The 15,207-nt window shown below is 46.2% G+C and overlaps 1 protein-coding gene and 1 long non-coding RNA gene across 6 annotated transcripts in view; one reads left to right on the forward strand and one right to left on the reverse strand.

The window, feature by feature from the left end:
* The window catches only part of LOC109515087 (uncharacterized), an 11,739-nt gene extending 7,802 nt beyond the window's left edge, over positions 1 to 3,937 (reverse strand). The window contains exon 1 of one of the 2 annotated variants that reach the window (XR_002168105.1): positions 3,881 to 3,937. This is a non-coding gene — a long non-coding RNA (uncharacterized LOC109515087). Of the gene's footprint in view, positions 1 to 3,872 lie in introns of both variants that reach the window. The other variant, XR_002168106.1, reaches the window with a different exon arrangement.
* nlgn2a (neuroligin 2a) overlaps positions 1 to 15,207 on the forward strand; it is a 79,114-nt gene that overhangs the window by 488 nt on the left and 63,419 nt on the right. Inside the window, exons 2-3 of one of the 4 annotated variants that reach the window (XM_019868658.1) lie at positions 942 to 1,022; positions 5,806 to 5,920. The gene's annotated coding sequence lies outside the window, so the exon portion shown is untranslated. Of the gene's footprint in view, positions 1 to 941; positions 1,023 to 4,936; positions 5,921 to 15,207 lie in introns of those variants that run through there. The other 3 variants (XM_019868659.1, XM_019868661.1, XM_019868660.1) reach the window with 3 other exon arrangements.

Consider the following 15,207-nt stretch of genomic DNA (forward strand, 5'->3'; position numbering starts at 1 on the left):
TGTGTGTTTGCGTGTGTGTGTGTGTGTGTGTGTGTGTGTGTGTGTGTGTGTGAGAAATCATCACATTAATCACAGTCAGTGCTTTGTTTCAGAACTCATATTCAAAATGTATTATTCATAGAATGGCTGCATTATAGGACCGCACTTTCCTCTGTATGAATAATTAATCTCGCCAAACTGACACAGCACCAAAGGAGCCGTGCAGAGGGGTTAACACTATGCATTGCTAGTTGCAAATTGGGGGAAATAGTGAAAGGGTGAAGTGATGTTTGTTGCAGGGGATGTATGCTTTAATTTTTTTGTTGTTTGGAACCCCTTTAATGAGGCACCTATTCATACAGAGAGCTTGCCAGAGGGGGGCGCTGTTGTGCTTAGGTGTGTCAGGATGGAGAATCATCGACTATTTCCCACCAAGCAAGCCTTGTCCTCAGGTGACTTTGAAACAGCATTGAGACAAAGCTATTTACTTCACACATTTAATGAGTGCAGGGTTACAATCAAGCCTGGTATGAGTCACAGGCGTCACCGGTGATTCTGAAACTTGCAAAAAAAAAAAACAGCCCTAGCCCTCAAAGGTGAAAAAAAATCTAATCAAAGCCTTGGCCCTGTTTTGTTTTGTTGTTGTTGTTTTTTTTTTTTTTTGCTCCTATCATGTGTTGCAAAGTTAAGACTAAAAATACGCGCGCGTGAGCACTAATAAGAACATTCTTTGTGTGTTTTGACTCACTTCGAGTAGCCAATTATCTGATTGTGCATGATGGCGACTTGGAGACGTTTAACCCGACAAAACGGAGGCACTGCGCGCCCGCGTGTCACAGCTTTTCACATCAACGACTTGTGTCGTTCCATCGCTCTCAGCCAAGAAGGAATTCGGAGAGGATGCTGCGAGAAACAGCGGGGATGGAGGGTGCTGTCCACTGACATTTTGTCTCGCTACGCAGGCTGTTGTGTGCAAAGGGAGGCGACACCAGTCATTGGCATCGGAACACGCGCACGCGCGCGGCGGACCAAAACAGCCTCAGGTATGCAAACAGTCATGTCAACAAAACGATATTCTTTTGGCTGCGAAATAGCCCTTTTGTGCGGTGACCAGTGCTGCTACAGTTACCTTGAAACACGCCTCTTAGTTACTTTACTGATTACCTATCTATGTAAGTGACACGGTTAAGTTACTAATTATTTTATTTTAAAAGTAACAGTTAGATTACAAGTTACTTGATTTCTTCGAGTCACCAGATGCCCACAACCCCGCTTTACATAAAATTCACAGCCAGTTTTGCCCATGCTTAATTGGAAATATATTTTTAACAGTGATGTTTAAGAATACCCTTTAATTTTTAATTGCGCATAAAATTAAGGCAACCTTGTTTTTACTGAACATAAGTCATTATTTTCTTTTTTTTGGGGGGGGGTTCTTTCTGGATTTCACTTCACATAAACAAATTTAACTGTACATATTGGCAACTATTTATAATGTACATTGACCTCATAGAGTCACACCGGCCTGTGGGGTCTTTCTCTTTAAGGTGGAATGCGCTACGATCCACATGTTTTATGCTTTTTAATTTGACACACTGGCGGTGTTTTCGAAGCTAGATAACACTTTGCTAACAGCACAAGTAGGCGTCGTACCATCATATTTTCTTCAGCTGACACAAACTCAAAACAGCGACTGGATTTCCAGTTTGAAAAAGTGATCGAGATGTGACACGACAATTACGTGACATCACTCCCCCCAGATGGGAATACAAATTGTGAAGTCGCAGAATGCTTCACTTCAAACTGTAAATACTCGAGTCCACCTTTCGAAATCCTTCTTAATGCACAGTTGTATGCTGTGTCTCTATCTAGAAATGGGCTCTCTTCCTGTATTTTATTTGTTAATTATTCACTTAGTTTCACATACATGTGTTCATTCGGGTTGCGTGTGACTTTCTCATGCGTGCCCGGCATCACTGTTGTTGACTACCAAACACGGATATCAGTTGTTGCACCTTAAACGCTGGTCGTACTCTTCATAGTCAGGTTGTTTGCATCTGCACACGCTCAACTTTCATTCCTTCCACTTCAAACGACTGCTGTGCACCCGCAAAGATCCCTCCCTCACACACACACACACACACACACACACACACACACACACACACACACACACACAACACACACAGAGTTGCAGTTCCAGCAGGCTCCCCACGTCGTCGTGCAAGCATAATTAGTAGCCTGCTTAAGCTCATCTGCATGGCTCTTCAAAGGAGATCAATGCAAATAGATGCGATTTAGCCACTGGCACCAATTAGGCCCAAAATGTCGATCTTCTAGCTTTGGAAACTTGCTTGCAGTGAGGGGTTTTATCACAGGGGGAAGAGATGTATTTTCTGCAGAAGCCAGTTCCATTTTTTTTATTTCAACTCCCATCACAGAGCGGATACTCGGTTGCAGTGGAGGCCTATATGATAGGTAGCATTTCACTTTTTTTTTTTTTTTTTTTAAAGGATGAACAAACAATAGCTCATTCGTCCTGACGTAGCTCGCGCGAAGCCTGAACCCAAAATAACGTTTGACGGTTCCTAAGTTCACAAATGAGCCGAGATATTGATGAGGCGTGTCTTGACCAGCACAGCTCCCTCATTTAACGCGGCGCCGCTCAGATGGTGTAATGGAGGCGAAAATGAGGGCAAGTTTTACATTCCTCGCCGCGAGCTTCTATACATCCAAAGCGGTTCAATTAACTGTGCACTCGGGCTGATTATTTTTATTTTCCCCTTTATTTCCGTCTTGAAATTAGTGCACCAGTGCACCCTCCGATTTGTCTTGGCTGCACTTCTCCATGGCGGCGATAAAAACAAAGGAAATGAAAGCGTCCAGCCAATTTAATACATTAAACGTCATTCGTCAACTTGGCTAAGCCTGCCTGTTGAACTGGAATGATTTGTTCACAAGTTTGGGAGTGGAGGTTCAGTGAAATGTTAGAGATGCGAGGGGGGTGGCGGTTGGTAGGGGGACATTATGCAAGCAGTCCAGCGTGCTGTCTAACTGCCTTAATCAACATCTTAAAACAGGCCGGCCTCTTGCATTTTGACAACACGTAAAGATGGCGGTGGGGGCATTTGCGTCAGTCATTCAGCTCGGGGAAAGGTAAATTAGGCCGAGAGAAAACGAGCTTTATTGTCTACTCGGGGTCCCTCCGACTGAAAGGTTAATGGTTTTAGAAGATTGCGGTGACGAGCATTTGCAAACACAAATTACCCGATGGAGGCTCCAAATCGACCTGTCAGGGTCTATTCTCGGTGGAGCTGCGTGAGTGGAGCGGTGCTAAATAGACTTTGAAACACAGGGTGTCTCAAACTAGGGTCTGGAGACCCCTGAGGACCTCCAAGCCAAGGCTTGGTGGTCCCCAAATGAATTCACAATTAAATGGCTTTCCTACATGCAGGCCAACTGGTGCACAAAGGAAACAAATACATTCCACTAATCACTACTCCCTGTCTTGACTTTTGGTCAGTTAAAAGCTCTGATATGATTGCAAAGTATCAGCAAGTAAATCTGACATCCCTGCATGAATAAAGTTGTCTTAAAAAAAAGTCTTCTTACCTCATGAGGGTTGTGGGCATTCTGGAGGCTATTCCAGGTGACTCCGGGGCAGTATGGTACACCGTGAACCAGTTGGCAGCCCATCAAGGGGCACACATAGACAAACAAACAACCGTTCACACTCACAATCACACTTACGGACAATTTGGAGTCTTCCATTAACCTCCCATAAATGTTTTGGGAAACCGGAGTACCCGGAGAAAATCCACGTAGGCACGGTGAGAACATGCAAACCCCATACGTATATATGCACGCACGCACACACACACACACACACACACACACACACACACACACACACACACACACACACACACACACACACACACACACACACACACACACAGTTTATGTTCCATTGGCATGTGGAATATGGAATATGGTCCTTGGAAAAATGTCTCTCTTGGATTCCGCTGTCTCCCAAGCGAACCGAAAAGATTGTGACGTTGGGCCCACTTATATCGCCCGGAAGGACATGACCACATATGGGGCCTGCTCACATGCTCTGGTGGCATCTTCCTCTTGGTCTGATTTTACCAAGAACCTTAGTCGCGGGTGCTGAATTGCGCGTGTTTTTGGTAGCTTGGGCCCGAAGTGTAATCTGATGATCAGGGAAGTCCGTGTCAGGCTGGAAAGGCATCGACTGGTGGCGGAGGGGTAGTGGGGGGGGTTGATGCTTGGCTGCACTGCCGCCGGTGTAATCACACATGTGGTCGTGTTGCATCCAGAGGCGCAGGTGCTGCCAACACACAGCTTCCACCATCTGCAGCGATGAGTTCAGGGACTGAAACACACTGAAAGCGATCTGATTATCAGCCCTTGAAGGGGACGAGGTCGAAGAGGGTGTGGGGGGGGGGAGTGCTGGGGGGGGGTGCTGCCGATTAATGCAACCCACCCAAATAAGCCCTGGCTGCAGAACGCATTTCAAGGTGTGGCTCAATATGGGCTCGACCTTAACATTAGACTCCGCCCATATGGATTCTTGATCGCTAAGCGCCTTCTTTTGTCTTTGTTCAACAATTTTCCTTGGCGGCTCTCAGGAGGTGCTGTCTTATGACGTCACACTTCATTTCACATTGAAAATTACAAACTATCGACTGACAGAAACCTGAATACGAAAACCTTAAAGGAAGCACGTTTACATCTCCCCTTGGCTTGATGACAGCATCCAAAAGAGGTGAAGGAAAGGTAGCATAAAGATGAGGAGATTTGGCTGCTCAAACCCACCGACCATTGACCTTGTCACAAGCCCTACATTTACACTTGGTGTTAATGTTCAAAATGAGCACATTGGAGAGTATTTCTTTTTGGGCGTACTTGGTGTAAAAAGTTTAAAAAAACCCGGATTTGGTGGCTGTGACGAAACAAAATGGACATCTGCTCCAACAACGTCCTCTGACATCACTCATCTGCAAATTCGACCCGCTGATGGCGCTCGAAAGAAGGAAAAAAAAATCCAAATAAAATAAAGCTAGTCCCCTTCAGCGCCAATGCTTTCTATCCGTCCAAAGGATGCCGAGGCTGCATCACGCGCCGTCGTATTGAGGTCATAGGCAAGCGTTGCCATGGCGACCCGCTCTCGCTCTGGAGGAGGACACTGCGGCGCGTGCCCCGCGCCGCGGGGGCGTGCCGGCGAAGACGCGCACGTCACGGGGGCGCGCGCCGAGGCGGCTCACCTCAGCGGCAGACGAGCAGAGACCGCGAGTTGCCCACGGAAACTGCACCGGATTCTTTTTTTTTTTTGGGAGCCTTTTGGCGTTTGGTTTGAGGAATTCGCCGCGACAACGACGCGGAGGACGAGCGAAGCCGAGTTGCAATCACAGGTGACTGCTCGGCGATGTGGTATCCGCAGACTCGTCCACGCCGCTCGGAGGTTCTGGTGTTGCTCGGCCGGGCCTCGAATCGCACTCGATGTGGACCCAGCTGCTAGGCGGTGAAACCATGAGCGAATGTGCTGCCGTCTTGCTGGAGACGACGGCGGCCGAGCGCGCACGGATGCGGTTTGAGCTGCTGTAGAGCCTCCTGCTGATTATCCCTCCGCCACGCCGCCGTTTTTTTTTTTTTTTTTTAAAGACGCATTTTAATGTTTGCATGTGGGTTCAGTCTCCGTTGCCATTAGCCCACTTTGACTCTCGAAGGGAGGGACTGCTGTTGTCAGTTAGTTTTTATTTTATTTTTTTAATTTCGATTTTTTTTTTGGAATCATCTTTATAGACTCTGTTGCTTGAATGGGCTTTTTGGCAAGCGAAGGACACAATCCGAGGAGATAAGAAAGGACATCAGTGGGAACCTGGCTCTCCACCAGCACCTGGGGACCCCAAATTAACAGGTCAGACCGAGTGCTTCACACATCTTCATCTACACTTTGTGTTCTCTTTGCTGCTCATACTGTTAAACGCCGAAGAAATGCACACTCACTTGTCCAAATAATGTGTGCAGTGTTTCTTAAATCATATTTTGGGACATATTGACATTTCCCTCTGCTCCGTTAACGGACACCTCGTAGTGAAATGCGGCTTCCACGGGCTTCTGTTCATTCACTTGAATGCAAATTGCTCTCAGTCCTCGTCCCATGTTCATCAAGGTGCACACTGCGGCGTCACGCGTGTGGCACGGTGCTCGTCTTTCACGTCCACGCGGGCCTCCTTTCTTTCCTCGACCGAGAAAGCGCAAAACAGGAAACACCATAGCTGTGAGGGCATGGTCCCCGAAATGCAAGCGGCACACAAAGAATGGGCCGCATTGATATGCCACGCAGGCTGCTGTCTGTTGTGGCCCGCTCGGATCAACGGGGCATGCTAGATGACAGGATTCAGCGGGGACAAGGAAGACCTCTGTGCTCAGCCGCAGCCTGGCTCGGCTTAATTAGCACTCTTTTTGGGTTTTTTTTTTTTTTGCCTTTCATGCAGTTCACCTGCCCTATATGGTCGCTGAGGATGTGAGGACAAAAACGCATGGTAATGAAAAGCATTGAAAAAGTAATCGTGTGTTAAATTGCAAACGGAATGTCGAGGGCGGGGAAAAAAATTGTAATGAGGCTTATTTTTCAAAATGGTTCAGCCCCGTTTGACATGTTTGGTCCAAGTGTCTCCAACAAGGACATTCTCTAAAAATAACTCACCAGGGATTGGACATTGTGATTTACTAGTCCTTGTGCAGGGTGTATCAAACTGGTTTACCCTTTGCATGAAATCAGTTCCCCCAAATTTGCTCTCATTTTCAAAACGGTTAGTGACCCCAAGACAGGCATATGTTCTTTATCCTCAACACAATTTTGTTATTTTGAGTCAAAGGCTGGAAAGAATTAATGGCATCTCAAGGCACCAGAAGCTGTTGGTTGTCCTCCGAAGCCACGTAAGGGGTGCGATTTGTGCAAACATGCATCTCAAGACTGTTGATCATATTTTGCTTTGCATTCTCCCACCGATAAATGTTTACATTATTGCTCTGCAAAGGCAAGGGCAGTCCGCCCTGCCATGTAAACAATTGACGCAAACACTAACATGTAAAACCCGTGAGATGGAAGCGCCGCGCTTCTTCACCCGTCACGACGAAATGGACTTGTGAGACTTAAGTGTGCAGCCAGCAGGGGCCTCTCTGTTTATTGCCTTCGGTCATCATTTCTGTATGCGTTTAGTGCTTGATGTGCTTACCGTGTATTTGTACGTCGCGTTCAATTTGCTTCCCAACTGAGCCCTGGCTCGCTCCACAGTGTGTCTTGTTGCACTGCAGCGACATTTCGCAAAGCCAAATGTGGGACAGACTTAAGTTTTGGCTGGTGCTTTTTTGTTTTTTGCTGGAGTACACATACGAGGTAGATACAAATTGGATCGCCACCGTGCTCAAATATCTGCGTCTGCGTTCCTTGCAAAAGAGAAAGAGCCATGCGTTTCCTACGAGAACAATGAAGTGAGCGTTTCCAGGAAGCTCTCCATGTGAATGAAACATCTGCTTCAATTGCTATTGTCCGCATCTTATCCGTGTCTTCAGACCTCACTCAGCCTATTAGCGATGGGTTCATTAAGGAGGTTGGAGATGGGCTGAACTCTCTCCGCTCTCCTCTCCCCCGGCTCACCACCCTGGCTCAGAGCGGGTGACACCGGCCGGGATCAATGGACATTTGTTGGTCTTCTTCTCGAATAGATAAAAGGTAAAAGAAAGCACAACTGCCCGCAGGGCCCGCCAGCCACCGCCACGTACCTCCCACAATCCTGCGAAGATTAAAAGAAGCGTTTCATGCATCTTGACTAGAAAGCGTGACACAGACAGCGGGGGTGGGAAGCAGCTGTTCAGCCGGCCACTGAGAATGACTGACAGTAGCACACCCCCCGCCCCCCTCCCACCTCCCTCTTCTGTGGCACACTTCCCCACTGTTGTTCTGCTACATGCGTCGGAATCGCGCACGGTCGTTTGGATTGCATGCACAAACCTGGACCGACTCACAAAGGGGATCCGGAGTGCGAGCCATCACTGAAAAATGGAAGAACTCATTTCGACTGTATTTTTGGGACTGTAAGTTGCTCCGGCATATAAGTCGCAACAGTCAAAATATGAGTCGCGGAGAAGAAAAAAAAATACATAATAAGTTGCTCTGGAGTATAATTTGCATTATTTGGGGAAAACGGAGACCAAGAGCAGCTCGGACTCGCACCCGAAATGCCCGTCTCCCGAATAGTGGCTGTGTGCTCCAAGTGTGCAGTGCTTAACTCCCACTGTTCGAAAACTCAGAACTTTGTTCAAATGTGCCGTTCAGTTCTTCAGAGTGCCCCAAAAAGGAGTGTTGGAGCCAAGTTTGTCAGGCACTCCAGATGGAAACAGTCCAGGCACGAGATGCTGATTGGTTGACAACATATGCTGTATTTTTCTTTTTAGTTCAAAATGGCTTACCTTAACTCGAATTCCTGCGTCGAATGGTGGCCCAAGATAGAATCGCAGTCAACTACTGCGCGTTTTGGTGCTGGAAATCATTGTTGTGGCGTAAGGAAGCTGCATGCTGAACTTGCGATATGTCACATATTAGTTGCCAAGAATGCGACTCCAATTTGATTTTGTGCTTGATTTATACATTTTTTTATTTCGGAGGCTGCGGTGGTGTGCCGGGGGGTTGACAAATACTTTTGGTGGATTACCACTGGTGGTAGTGCACCAAACGTATTTACCACACGCCAAAAGAAAGTCAAAACGATTTCGGGGGTTCTTTGATTTTGGGTGCCAGTCGGCGCTCTAATTCCAAAACGTTGCAATATAAGGTCAATTGAAATGAAAAGCTCGGCATTTATTTTCCAAAGCGAGAGCCCACGACGGAAGGCTGACAGAACCGCGTGCGGCTCCGTAGCCACGGGTTTTGGACTCCCGCCGTGTTTTTTTCAACGGCAACCATATACCTCCTTTTTAAAAAATATTTTTACGCTTGCCGTCGGCGGCGCGACCTCCTTAAACGCACCTTGAAAAACATTCAGACGTCCCATTGAGCAATTACATCATTTCAAGCCCCCGCTGATGCTTTGTAGGGCTGCCGGGCTTTCAACTGTCAGCATGTCATACAATAATGAAACCAAGACGCCGGTTCTCACGTTGGAGAATTAGCTCTGCTCTTTTCGGGTTGGCAATTTGTGTGGCTGCGCTGACGCTTTGGCCGGGGCGAGACGGCGGCTGACAGTGACGAATGAGCGCCTCTGTGTCAGCATTGGACTTTCACGCTCAGCTGATGCCAAGCAGCCCATGATGGTTGTTGTCACTGTCACAACCGATGCGGGGGCGGGAGGGGGGGATGAACGGCGACGCGCGCGTGTGAGAATACACAAACGCACAAGAGACGCCGCTACAGAACTTTTGTCTGCTTCTCTCTCGGGTTCACTCTCAGGAAATGCACTTTTTGTTGTTGCCGTTGTTGTTGTTGTTCTGGCCTTGATATTTGCCGCATGCGTGTCCTCCATGCCTGAGAGAAAACAGTTCGTGTTGCTCCGACCGTTCATCCACGGCGCTCCAAGGCCACAGCGTGTCCTTTTGGTGACAAATGTTACCCAATGCAAAGACCCCTCTTCAGCCCCAATCTGTTTTGCACAGGTAGCGGTCGGCACGTAAATGTCAGTGGCCGGCACTGAACTTTACTGCACGCTCCTATCTACTTGGCCCGCAGCTTTATCATCCTGGTGGGAAAAATGAAGCCCCTGCCGTGCCCTTCATGAGTCACGTTCGCACAATCTTTAAACTACCTGAGGTGGAGCACAAAAAAAAAAAAAAAAATGCGGGGAAATTAAAGATGCATGAATGTATAGACACAGAGTTCGGCATTAGAGGAAGAAAGATGTGGGTGGTGTTGTCAGCCTAATTAGCCCTGCTAAGGGAGTGTAACCTTGATCACACGCTAGTGGCAAAGCAGATTGCCTCGCTGGGATGTCTGTTAGTGCGTATCACTCGGAAACAGCTGCCGGGATTGGATGGGGGACGCTGGGGCTGGTGGGGTGGAGGGTTTGCTACTGGCCCCCCAGGACACGGGAAGAAAGCAAAGCGGAGCTCCCCTGGCGCCCGCATAAAACCTTCGAGTTCCATTTGGGCTCCCACTCCAGGGACTTGGAGGCACGGAACGGAAGAGGCCATTTCAAAGCCTGCAAGTCAACAGGATTATTATTATTATTATTATTATTTATTTTTATTTTTTTGCGCCTGGTTTCCACCTCCCAGGCCTTTCGTTTGGGTTGAACACTCGGACCGGGGATCACACCGAACATCCTGGATGACCAATGCATATTTTTGGTCTGCCTGACGCTTCCTCTTCCTTCCCATTGCGAATTTTATTGACGACTGAATATCAGAATAGATTTTTTTTTTCCCCAAAGGTCTCTCCAAGACCGCCCCATGGATTGCCTCCTTGACAGCTTTTTTTTTTTTTTTTTTTTTTTTACAAAACTTTGACAAATCCAAAGAGACAAATCCAAAGGAGGCAACGCTGTATTGATCCTCCGGCTGACATCATCACTAACATGAACAATTTCCCCCCGGGGAGAAGAATTGGGTGGCGCTCGTCCATTTCATTACGGTTTGAAGCGTTCGCGGTGGGCTCGATATGCTCCAGATGTAAACGGTTGTCCCACTTAGCCCTCGCCCGTCCCTCTGTGCCAATGACCCTCCCCGTTTCTCCCGCTCTCCATTTAATTAACCCATTGATCAGGGCGCACATAAATTACCCTTCCAGAAAGGCCTTTAGAGACGACTCTGCCGCTTCCTTCACGCCTCTCACTATTCTCGCAATTTGCTGCCGTCTAGCCAGCGAGGTCCCTCGGCCAAACTGGGCCTCAGTTGTCTCGTGATTTGCGGCAAGAAGATATTTCAAATGTTTCCGTTTTTTTTTTTTTTCTCTCTCTTTCCTCCCCAAATCACTGTCGAAAGATTGAAGATGGTGGACATGGGATTTGAAGCAGCGAGGAAGTTGGGTGGAGGTCAATGCCGCTCTTGTACAATCCCCTCGATTCATTCAGCTCGCATAGCGCAACCTTTTCATGGCGGTCCTCTTGTGGCTCAAAAGCTTCACCCCGTTCTCTTCCTTCCTCTCCATCTTTTCATTTGGCCTGCGCCTGACTCGAGTGGGACGCCGTGTCTCTGCTCGGAGATTTGCTCAATTAGAAGGATCTCAGAGGTCATTGTTGTCAAGGACCTGCCTTTATATTCTTGTTCCATCCTGCCTCTTTTCTCTTTTTTTTTCTGTTTACATCCAAATCCCCAGGCACGGAATTGGATTTGACTTCAAGAACTGCTGGAGTAGGTATTATGAAGACATAACAAATTCAGAAATTTGTTATGCCTGGCAAAGATGTGCTGTTTTGACGGGGAATTGGAGCCGACGTTAGCTAGCAGATTAGCCGATATGTTTTGCTCAACTACGCAATGAAATCACAACCAAATATTTTGTACATACCTGTGAGAACATATCTTCCACAACCCAGACAATGGAGCTTTGGTTTCATTTACAGTCTTCTTTTTTTTCAGAGTTGATTTCTCTCCGCGTTTCACTTGAACTAGCAGTTCGCGTGGCTTCTTAATTTTCTCCTTTTTTTCTCTTCTTGCTCAGTGTGTCGCATGATGAACTACCCCTTGCCCTCCTTAAATGTATCAAATCACGTTTTTTTCATGAAAAAAACCAAAATGCTTTGATTTAATTGACAATATTTAACATGTCATATTAGCCTCTGGGCCCCGGGGGTCACTTATCGGTCAGTAAGGAAGTAAAAGTCAAGACAGCATTGAGACGTACTTAAAGTTGAAAGTGCTTTATGAGCAATGAACATTGTTTGTTTGTTTTTTTTTTAATGGACTGAAGTAGCCTGAACCTTAGCATAGCCTACAGGCTATTAAAAAGTGCTGTCAATTAAACAAAGATGTATACTTGAACACTTTTAACAATGATGAAACCCTTAATAGCCTGAACTTGAGTATCGTATTGTATCCGTATAAAGTGGTGTTAATTAAGCAAAGCCTATCTGGGGACATTTTGACTGAAAAAGGACAATACTTAAAGCAAATAGCCTATAAAGTGCTGTCAATGTAAACAACTGGGGACACCTTTACTTTAGGAGGAAGAAAAAAAAAATGAAACTACTGCAGTTGACATTTTTAAAACACGCCACGCAGCCTGATATTTAGTGTGCAGTGAGCGCGTTACGCAGGCTGGGGTGTGTGCGTGCAGGCAGACAGACAGAGGATTTGGCACAGAAGAGAGGAGAAGACATCAGGCGGAGGATACGTGGTTGTCTTGAATATTTCCCACCTTTTATTTTGTTTATTATTGTGAAATTCAGTCTTCATGTTTGTGTGTGACAGAGGCATGGGACGATTACGCAAATACAGGGCGCAACATTTAATTCCCAATCAAAGGACGATTCCGTATTTTACGGGGACGGCTGGCGACCTTACTGACGTGGCTGATTCGGGGGTTACCGTGGATACCACGGATGAGCTTCCTTTCTCGGAGCCCGCCGTCCATTTGTACACCTACTCGGTTGATCATTCAACCCGTCCTGTGGATTCCTTGGGTCTTTCTCGACTCAGCGCAATTCTTCCTGATAGCATGAAAGCACACACAAAGCCACATGCATCCCATGCGGTCCCCACTATAAAAAGGAGTGAAGATTCTCAGATACGCAATGCCTGCAGGGCGAAGGAAAGCAGAGCATGCCCAGGAGGTGCTGGATGCAATGCTTCTTGCTCACGCATTGTATCGCTGTTGCTATGGCTCCCGGGAAACGCGTTTTAAAGTGTTCAACATTGAGAATAAAAAAAAATTAAAGTACGTGTGTTTCCTGGTACCATGAGCATTTTGTGTCACCCGCTGCTGTTGTGTGGATGATAGCGGAAATGTTCTTGGGGGTGGTGAAGAGTGGTCTTCTTTGTCGTCTGGCCACATTAAGTCGCCTAAGTGGCTCTCCCGGCTGCTGCTGCTCGACCTGTCATGCGCACGCAGGTTTACTAGCCTCGGGTGCTTTTCGCTGTCGCTTGTCACTGCGGCATGAGGGTAAATATGTTTTTGGGAATAATCGGCTCTGCCAAGTGCCTCCGTTCCCCCCCGGAGTCTTGCCTGGGCAACAGTTGTGACGCTGTTACATTTGGTCACGTCAAAGCCTTAATTCAAGGTCAGTCACGACAGATGCGGATTTGCGGGCCCAGCGCTGAGAACAAGTTAAATATGACTCTTCCCGGCGTCAGAGCAGAATGCTCCCCGGGGCTTCCACTGGGCCTAGGTGAGCGATAAGACTATCAAACAGGCAGTGGTGCCTTTCGATGGTGAAAAATGGAGCACCAATCACAAAACTGCGGTGCTCTTGCTTACCCGTCTGTCCTCCTTCGCTCACATTTTTCTTCCAAAACCAACGTTGGAAGCAGCACAAACGCGGCAATGTGGATCAACAGAATCGATCCTTTTCGGACAGGACATATTTACGGGTACTTGTTGCTGGGTAGCTGTTGCGCAGCGCAAATATTTATGTCCCAAATCCTCTATATACAATACAATACCGCAGTAGTTGGAGATTTCCACAATTTGTATTGAAAACAAGCTGCTAGCTTAATGGTATCGATAGCACATGATGGGAAAATCATATCTAACCCTTTCTTAGTCCATGTCTAAATACTTTACACGTGCTCCCAGTCAGCTGTTGACTCGATTTAAAAAAAAAAAAAATATATATATATATCCTGGTCTCAAAATCACGGCATGGCTTTGGTCCTGAATACACGAATTCAAGAAATGTTAATGGACCCAGTCGGGTTCTGAAATCAGCAGACTGAGGTCAATTAGTCCAGCGGGCCCCAACCTTTTTTGCCCCACCGACCGGTTTCATGTCAGATAATATTTTCTGGGACCGGCCTTTGAAACCTGCATGAAAACTGTGGTATTTTCGAAACATAAGAAAGACGAACCATGACACGAGGAACGTCCTATCTGGCCGCAAAACTCTCTGGTTGCTATGGGAACATTTAAACGTGCCTTCAAAATAAGATACAGCACAAATACAAAGTGCATGAAAAATATGACTCACCATCGCCGCATATCATGCAGAGTGGGCTTGGTGGGTGGCAATCTCCCGTTGAGATAAATCTGTATTTTAAGAACTCCTGATACTGTCTATTAAATGGAGCCTACTTTTGCTTGAAAGTCTTCTGGCTGAGGATTTTTCCCCTCCCAAAGAAACTTTCCAAAGAGGTTTGTTTTTTTACTCGTTTTGCTAGCTCCCGGGCTTCATTTTAGCGGTAACCTATCACCTGACCGAGAAGTGCACCTTGACCTGCGTCAAGAGTGACATACTGTAGACCAGGGGTGTCAAAGTCAAATGGACGGAGGGCCAGATAAAAATTTTTGCTGCAAGCCGAGGGCCGGACTGATCGAATGTTCATTGAAAATTTTAAAAATAACCACATATTGTTTATTGAACCAAATTTAATTGACTGAAAACCTAACAAATACATTCCAATACGGTCAGATAAATAAAGCAACATTTTTTTATGGCTATGTCAGTAAACTTTAATTTTCAACAGGCACAAAAAATTTCCTTTGTATAAAAATACCCATAACATGAATGAAAGAAGCCGATATTATTCAAGGCACTATCACTAGTCCATATTTTCTCTTTTAGCAAAAGTAGGCTAAATTTACTTAAAAGAAAAACAAATAATAGTGCAGTAATTTTCGATCATTTACTCGAATAAAATATTTTCAAAACATAATAGGATTGAAATACAATAAAATAAAGTGCAAAAATGTATAAACCAAAAACAACACTTTCTTCAAGAAGTAACAAGCAGCGAAAGCAAATATTGTACTTTAATTTTTAAACTTGAACTGAGTAAAAACGCTTAATATGTGATTGCACAGTATATTATAAGTAATATTCACTTCTTTGAGGCTGAGGCTGATACTCGGTGGTGTCTTAACTTTTCTACAAGTTCATCAATATTTGGGGTCAGGCTCTGAGCTGAGCAAATCCTCAAAATTGAGTGAGGGTGTTCAGCAGTAAATCGACTTCTGTGTGATGTTTTGTTCAGCTTCATCAAAGAAAATAGTTGTTCACACACGTATGTGCTGCCAAACTTTCGACAACGTTTGAGCAGCCTGGATGCGCAGCG

The sequence above is a fragment of the Hippocampus comes genome, unplaced genomic scaffold, assembly GCF_001891065.2.
Source record: "Hippocampus comes isolate QL1 unplaced genomic scaffold, H_comes_QL1_v1.1 scaffold382, whole genome shotgun sequence".
NCBI classification, from domain to species: Eukaryota; Metazoa; Chordata; class Actinopteri; order Syngnathiformes; family Syngnathidae; genus Hippocampus; species Hippocampus comes.